Source organism: Myotis davidii, unplaced genomic scaffold (assembly GCF_000327345.1).
Source record: "Myotis davidii unplaced genomic scaffold, ASM32734v1 scaffold41, whole genome shotgun sequence".
Taxonomy (NCBI): Eukaryota; Metazoa; Chordata; class Mammalia; order Chiroptera; family Vespertilionidae; genus Myotis; species Myotis davidii.
Genome location: NW_006292344.1, coordinates 1,214,588 through 1,223,635, shown reverse-complemented (window position 1 = coordinate 1,223,635; position 9,048 = coordinate 1,214,588). Strand labels below are relative to the sequence as shown.

The window sequence follows — 9,048 nt, the reverse complement described above, 5'->3', positions numbered from 1 at the left end:
CAGGAGCCCGGACCTGGGCCCAGGCCAGGGAGGAGCCTGCAACCTAGGTACATGCCCTTGGTCAGAATTTAACCCAGAATCTGCGTTGGGCAGCCCGAGGCATTATCCACTGAGCCAACCCGGCTAGAGCAGGATATGACATTTCTTATACCTCCAGCAGCAGATCTTCCTTTTTTTCTCCAGGAGTATGGTAAAAAAAAAAAAACAAAAAACAGATCACCTATTTGGACTCTTATTACCCAGTTACTAAGAATATTTCCAGTGGCATACAGGGAGCTTAACCAATCAGCAGTCAGAAAAGGTGTTTCCTCTGTAGTTCACATCAATTGCCCATTTGGCCCTTGCCCAGGCCTAAGGCCTCTGGCGAGTCATTAGCCCTGGACTGGGGCACCCCCAGCTCCCTGTCACCATGGCCATCAAGGATTGCTAGGGCACCCCCAGCTCCCCACCACTGCCATCAAGGATCGCTGGCTAGCCGCACCACCATCAAGGATCACCGGCTGGCTCCGCTTTGGCCCAGGCCTAAAGCCTCAGGCCAAGGCTTTAGGCCAGGGCTGGGGCACCCCCAGCTCCCCACCGCCGCCATCAATCATCGCTGGCTCAATGATCGCTGGCTGGCTCCTCCCTGACCCAGGCCTAAAGCCTCAGCCCGTGGCTTGGCGCCTACGTATGCAAATTAACCGCAATCTTGGTTGGCAGTTAATTTGCATATCACCCTGATTAGCCAATGGGAAGCGTGTCGGAGGTATGGTTAATTACCCTATTTGTCTTTTATTAGATTAGATAATGTATTCTGGGGTAATAGAATTATAGGCACTCTTGCAAGATTTTGTTCCTCATATGTTTTTGTGTTCTCCAAATTTTCTACAATAAAAATTAATTACTTGTATACTCAAAAAGGGCACCAATAAAATGTTGAAAATAAACAAAGAATACTAATAGCCTCAGATTCCTGAGCTCCCAAAGAGCTCCTGTATTAAACCTAGATATTTGACTTCCAATCCTCACTGAGAAATGTGTGTGTGTGTGTATCTGTGTCTGTACACACACACACACATGCACAGCCACCTAAGTCGACATGTATGGTTAATAATAAGTAGCCTAAAAGATAGGATCCTGAACAACTACTCAAAAACAGAAGAAGCTTAGGACAGAAGAAACCAACAGTGGTTTCCAGTACAAGTCCTAAACTGAAAAAGCAGGCAGGTAGAGCTCCCAACTGCAGGCATGGGCTTGTGAATGAGCTGCTTCGCCCAGCGGCAATTCCATGTGCCGGTTCCTGGGCAACAAGCTGCCAATGATTAAATCATGTATTCGATCATGATTCATGATGAAGCCTCACACCTATAGAGAGGCCAGAAACTATATATATATAATTCTTGGCAAATATGTTTATCTGATTGTTTAGACTAAAAAGGAAAACAAACTGCTATTAAATATATACATTTGTAAGGGAAACCAAACCAGAATTACTGCAACAAGCTAAGTGAGAGTTAACAACTTCAAGCTCAGAAATATTTAATGAGCACCTACTATATGCCAGTCATTGTGCTATTTGTGCTAAAGTAACGAATAAAACAGGCATAGTTCCTACCTTCACAGAGCTTAACTTTAGAAGAATTTAGGAGAAAACAATAAAACCAAAAAGTATAGATGTGGAATCCTAGTACTATATGATACAATATCACAACCCTATAAAGTGGACTGTGCAGATCAAAGTGTCAAAGCTATTCATGGGTATAGGAATTGGGGAGAGACAAGTGTTTGTTCCTGGTCAAATAAACTTGACAAATTACAAATTCAGAGCTCTGAAGTGCCACAGCAAGGAAACCTCTAACTTTGCTTAAGCTGGCATTTCCCCAACATGTCTGACCAAAAAACTCCCCTTTGCATGAAATACCTATCAACAGATCAGAGAAAACTCAGCTTGCAAAATGCACAATAATGGCTGTGCCATCAATATTAAATTATCATCAGTTGAGTCCTTTTTAAGAAAAGAGAAAAGTTTATTATGCTTTCTATAAACATTAACAAATGTTTAAGTATCTACTCTCAAAGGTAGGAAAACTTATTTATTTGAAATTCTTCATTCCCCAAAATATAGGAGAAAAAGACTTTGGTATATTTCCCAACTTGGCAGGGAATGATGGACCTATAAAGCCAGCCCCTTAAACCCAAAAATCTTTGGAGTCCCCTTTTCACCCAATGCAGCAATGGGCTGCAAGTAAAAGCACCTTTGCAGTAAGGGCATTTGGCAGAAGGGGCACAGTGAGTAACCAGCATGTGACTAGGTGCTAGAGACAAGAGACACAGTCACAGGTGCTCATCAAAAAGGATGCAGACAAGTTCTCATCATCTGTTTCAGGGTGAAGGAGTGGTTACAGATAAGCCTAAACCCTTCCTTTGTTTTAAACACCTTTTCTGTTAAAAATGTTAATCAATTTGAGAAATGGAAGTTGATTTGCAAAAGGAAAAGAGTTCTCAGTTGAAAGTTAGGAGACAGGTTCTAATTTGTTTTAAGTCATTATCTAGTCAGAACCTCTTTTTCCTCTAATCACCTTGGTCCACCATTTCCCATCATTCATTCTCCTTCACACCTATAGTCAGGGTGTAGGTTAAAAAGTAACCAACAATCTCAAACCACTGAGGCAAAGAATTTTCTTATTACATACATCGTGTCGGGACACTAGATAACCATTGGAAAAAGATAGTTAGATCCATTCATCACAGCAAACACAAGAATAAATTACAAATGATTCAGAGATCTAAATATGAAAAATGAAACTATGCAGGTAGTAGAACATAATAGGAGTGAACATAGTGTTGGGAAATGCTTTATAACTATAATCAAAGTCTAGAAATAATACAAGATTGTTAAATTCGTCAATATAAATATGAAAACTTTTGAATGCAACTTACTCTCAAAAACTTTAGAAAAAAATTACATATATTTTATAAACATTTATTTAAAATTATATATAAACATAATATACACAGAATGCAAATGAGATAAAATGTTAATAATAAATGAATCTGGGTAAAAGCATATGGATATTATTTGGACTATTCTTATTCTTGCAACTTTTTATGTTTGAAATCATTTATAATAAAAAAATTAAAGGAAAAAAACACACCGAGAAAGAGAAAGGAAAATAAAAAATGTAGTAACTAAGAATTAATTCCATTGTCTAATAGTATTTTAAAATAATAAATTAAGCCCAAGCTACTTCATTCCATATAATATTATGTGTACATATATTCCATAGCTACACAAAAAACGTTGTATATTTTAATTTCACAACATGAAAAAATATTCCATGAACAACACCTAAGATGCTCAAGGCCACAGTGGATCTGTAACCAGGGCTACAATTACAAAATTTGTAGGTCAGTTTGAGCCTCTGAAATTACAGTTCATCACAGTTGCAATCCGAGTACTATTCCCCTTTTAGAGAGCAAGTTTAAAGTCAGAAGATGAACTATATCTAACAAGGTTATAGGTAGCATCAATATTTAAAACTTTATCTTCAGTGGCCTTTGAGGTTAAATATCACCAATCGGATGGAGGTGGGGACCAGGGAGCACTCTAATCAGAATATGGTTTCGGTCACATGGGTTGCCTTCAACTAAACACTGAACTTCCCAGCAGAAGGAAAAATTAGAGAGCCAGTGAATTAGGCCTTGAAGTTTCCTTCCTGGAAAAGTTTGGAGAGGAATATAAAAAGAGATATGAAGGTTAGACATTATCAGGTCAAGAACCATCAACCCAATGGAACTTGATGTTTAAACTGAAACAGGTAAAATGCTCAGCCCTATGATTCCAAAACAGACTCTGCTGACTAGAAAAAAGGAAAAAAAAAAAAAAATATATATATATATATAAAATTTAAAATTATACTGCAGCTGAATACTAGGTATTGTTCTCTTCCAAAAAGCATTAAAATATAAAGGTCAGTTAGCTTAAATGGTATTTTATTGCACATACTTTTAAAAGGCCCTGAACAATTAAAGCAATGAAATATATTCCCTGCTATCATTTTTAAACATTCTCAGAAGCATAAAAAGAAGGCAAGTCTCAACATAAAAAGATTAACTCATTCTCTTCCTTACACAATATTTATTTCATGGCCCCACAGAAATTAGGAACCTTTTCAGTACAGTGTCCAGTGAATTCATGTGATGTAGGTGAAATTCTTGGTTGTCCAGCAGTTTTTACTCAGGTGTCAAGGAGATGAAAGCCCAGAGGACAGCCCAAGGAGTCAGATGCAACCAAGATTGCATCAAAAATCTAGAGTAGATCAGTGGTTCTCCCAGAATCTTTAAAATAAAACTGAAGCTCTGGCCTCACCCAAAGACACTGTGATTCAGGTGATTTTAATAGGTGGACAAGTTTGCAAACCACTAGACTAAAAGATTCTTAACTCCTTTACAGCTCCTAATTTCTAGAAAAAGCTTCATCCATCTGCTATTTCACAGTGTCCTTAGACTGACACTGATAACATCGTTTTATTTCTCACCCTGATTCAGTTTTCACAACAGCAACAACAAAAAAATGACAAACCAATTTCAGCAGTCTATAAAAAACTAATAAATTTTAAAGCACTTTACATATGTGAACATCAGTTTTTATCACCTTTCCTATATAATATGTAACACTATTCCTTAGCTCTACAAAGATATTTATCTCTTACAAACTAGTCGATAAATAGTTTAAGGCTCTAAAAATAGCCCCAACCTTTTTTTACCCACCAAAGTACCTGGCAACTAATACCTAGGTTGTGGGTTTTAGTTGCTCACAGAATCACAAAACCCAGGATAGGAAGACCTCTCCAGAGGTCGTCTGGACAAACTATATGCAGAAAAGAGGTCATTACCCCATTTCACAGATGGGTCAAGAGAGGTTTTTCTGCTCAAGTGATTTGAGCTTAGTCACACTCAGGTCTCAGCACTCCACATGAACATGCGTCTCCAATTTCTGATGATCAGAGGCTTTCTTGCTGGGCCATCAAATATAGGATGAATAAAGTTCCAATTCTAGTTCATCTGGGTGACTTGAGATAGCCAGAGTTTCCTCTCCTGGGCTTAGTCCACTGTCTTTAGCAAAGGAAGCTGAGATGCCATAACCTCATACCTGAGGCTGTAAAAAGTTCATGAAAAGCCTTAGATGTCAGTAAATGTGTTAAGAACTCTGAGCAAGATACTTAGTGCAAGAGGGAAAGAATTCCCTATAATAAAATTTCAAAACCTGAGTTTGGGAAGTGAGAAGTGGCAGAGGATATTAATCACAAACAAATTAGTCCAATGAATTGCAGGGAGTCTGCTTCCTTGCAGGGTGGAAGGCTGAAAGTTACCAAGGCTTATGGTTATAGAGATTTATGGGTCATCATTCCCATTCAAAGGGCAAGAAAATAAAGTAGATACCTAGAAATATCTGCCTTTCCCAAAGCCCTCAGGTACCATGGAGTTAATGTTAATAAAAAAAATTTAAAAAAAGTTGTGGAGATCATCTTGTTCGACAATCTCACTTTGGAAATAATGAGATTATAGGGGACAAAGAACTTGCTCAAGATGACAAAACGATTAAGAAGCACTTAGATCATCCAAGGGACATTCTAATAGAAACCCTCTCTTCCAGTCAGACTACTTTATGGTATCAGGCAAAAAATAAAATGGAAGACTCTGAAAATTTATTTCAACAATTATATTCAAGAAATGTTAATCTTTTTGTTTTCCTGCTATAGTAAGAAGCTTTCATGGACAACGAAGAGTAGTAGGGTAGCATGATATGTTTACCATTATATAATTTTTTAAAAAGCAGGCACACCCAAAAACAAAGTTATTTTGATCCACACACACAAAAATGTGGCAGTTGGAGAAGGAAACATGCTGTGTTATTTGATTAGTAAGTTCACTTTGCAGTATTCATTGTTCGGGTAGCATTATTACCAAGCTGGCTGAAAGGCAGCAAGGAGGCCGAAGGCAGTGGAATGAAATTCAAGTCCACAGACATGTACTGAGCATTTTCTCTGTAGATGGCTCTGGGCCAGAACCCTGTAGAACACAATAATTATGAGAAAACACTAGCCCTGCCTACAAACTGTTTAAGATCAAATGAGACAGAATTATGCAAACAATTTATACTAATTCAAGCCTTGAATGATGAACTCAAAGAAAAGAAAAAAATGATACTAGCAACTGACCAAGGATGAGAGATAAACAATCACTAACACAACCAAGGAAAGGGATCTGTATATGACAGACAGGGAGGCATTCAGGAGGAGCAATTACCCACCCACCCCACCTGGTGCTCCATCACAGACCCACAAGTGCTCTATGACCTCTTTCAGCTGGGTTTTCCAAAGATACCCACTGTGACCAACCTAAACGATTTATATCTAAATGTGCCTTCCCTGCTCCAGATCCATCTCTTCACTTGGTGAAAGGAAGAAACTCAATAGATAAGGTCCATGACCTCAAGGAACTCAGGACCTGGTGAAGAAATAAAGAATAATCCATCCACCATGCATTCACTCAACTGACATTTATTGGACATATACTATATATCAGTTACCAATGAACATGCTGAGGCTTCAAACATAAGCAGGACACAGCTGAGTCCACAATCCAGGGCAGAAGACGAATCTAATACTCAGAAGGTATTGCAGTGTGGTTAGGCCAAAGGAAAGGTATGTGCACCTGAAACCTCAAAAGAAGGAGGTGGGGTATCATGAATGACATGGAAAGGTCACTTACATAACTAATAATTATACTTCTTACCTCAAGGAAGAAGGAATTAGGTGTTTAACAAAATACCCCCCTGTCTGTCACATACTGAGCCCTTTGGTTGACTACACACGTGAACACACCATGAGAGGGCCTCCTAGGAGTATTCTGGGCCTTGCGGGCAGAGTAGAATATTTTCTCAATGCTTTGATGACTCACAGACCAACCAGTGAATGAGAGCTGGAGAAACCTCAGAGAAGGTCCCACATGATGAGGAGCAGAAGAAAATAGGACTGGAACCCAGAACTCCAGACTCTTAGAGCTGCTTCTCCCCAAGCCCACCCTGCATCCTGTAAGGCTGTGAATGAACTGGCCACCGCAGGATGGCTACCAGTGGAGTGAGGAACAATTCCAGCAGGAGGCTGAGAGAATGGTTAAGAGGTCTCACCTCGGCAACGTGGACTTTTTGTTATTGCTGTCTGGAGGAGGCATGTTTGTTTGTAAACATAACACTCCTAAATGAAAAGCCATTACCAGACATATATATAAAAAGATATGGACCTGAGCTCAGATTAGTGTCAGAATGAACATTCTGTTTAACTTCCTTTTTCCAGTGGGGAAAAAAAAAAAAAAAACACGAAGGCCCATAGAGACTGAGGTCGCTCTGCCCAGTCACACCACAGTTAGATGGTAGCACCTGAAGGACAGTCAAGCACTAAAATGCTCCCAGCTTAGTGGCCTATGACTCATTCTCACAGCCCACATTTTCGGTCCACTCAAGAGTGACAGGCACCAGGAGGACAAGGATTGTGCCAAAAGGATACATTGTGTAGTGCAGAGACAGATGATAAGAAACTAAGAAATAAAGGAAGAGAGAGGCAGAAACTATTTCACAACTCTTTTCTCAAAAGTTTCTCAAAGGTCCTACACTCATCCTGCCTTCTGCAACACCACCCCGGGTCCCTGGATGTTTGCTCTCTACTTAAACTGCCCCAAGTCGCACCATTTCTCTATCATCATCCACCAGCAAAAGTGGGACTGCCAATTTCTTATGAATCCTTGAGATTTTCTTTATGAGTCATAGAAAACTGAAATAACTTGGTGGGGCGGAGCGACTTTAGAAAGAAACATAATTTTAAATCAGTTCCCACTGATTTGTTTCTCTGTCTGGTATAACTCCTGAAGACAGGAAAAATTACATTTCTAGAGCTGCCGCAAAAATGGGAGTTTGTGTTAGGTTGTTTCAGTTGTCACCATGGCATTTCTTGTTAGGATTTTTCTTCCTGTCATTTTTTTTTGTTATATTAATTACAGTTTGATCAGTGTAGGAGTTATTATGAATCCATGGGACTTTCCTAATCAGATTGTTTTGGCATTTTAAAGTCATTCACATTTGGGACCTAAACAATATGGCAAGTATCTCTTTTTCTCTCTCTTTTATGCTTAAATTCACAACAAAGGAGCCATCTGTTCTCTCTCTGAAAACATCGTCCTTGTTTTCATTTTTCCGTTAATAATAATGTCTCAGACTTATAGCATGTCTCTCTCCAACTTGCTTATTAAAGCATTTTGTAGATATTGTCTCATTCATCGTCAACATTACCCCCATAAACTGGGAGAAAAGTGAAGTGTTTGTCAATTTTCAATGAGATAAGTGACTACTGGATGTTTAACAAATTTGGCACAAATGAGTGCATAATGATGAAGGGGCCTGGCATCATCTAGCCTGGCTCAAGGTTTCACATACAGATGTAAAAGGGGGACCTGGGAAGGAGAAGCCACTCGTGTTCTATTGGTGAAGTCAGGTCTCCACCCCTGCCTGTAATCCGTGAAAGTAAGAACCGCATCTTACACATTTCTGTATCTTTGGGACCTGATATGTAAAAAGAGATCATTGAAACATTTGTTGAATAAATGCAAATGCTTGTGATAATTCCACAAGTGGTATGGCAGAGCTGGGGTCAGAGCTTAGCTCTCTTGCCTTCTTATTTTATGTGCTATTTTTTTAAATATAGTTTTGTTGACTTTAGAGAAAGGAAGTAAAAGGAAGAGAGAGATAGAAACATCAATGATGAGAGAGATCATTGATCGGCTGCCTTTTGCATACCCCCATACTGGGGGCTGAGCCTCCAACCTGGGCATGTGCCTTGACCGGGAATTCAACCGTGACCTCCTGGTTCATAGGTGGATGCTCAACCACTGAGCCACGCCAGCCGGGCTCATGTGCTATTTTTAAGAACACTATATATTCCTGAAAGCAAGAAGAATAGAGACACCCTGAAAATGGGGTTGGGAGTGTCTCTAAGCAGACATCTGGAACAAATC

At 39.3% G+C, this 9,048-nt stretch overlaps 1 protein-coding gene across 5 annotated transcripts in view; it reads right to left on the bottom strand.

Annotated features, from left to right (window-relative positions):
- The window catches only part of LPP (LIM domain containing preferred translocation partner in lipoma), a 653,115-nt gene that overhangs the window by 557,602 nt on the left and 86,465 nt on the right, over positions 1–9,048 (bottom strand). The window lies entirely within an intron of this gene.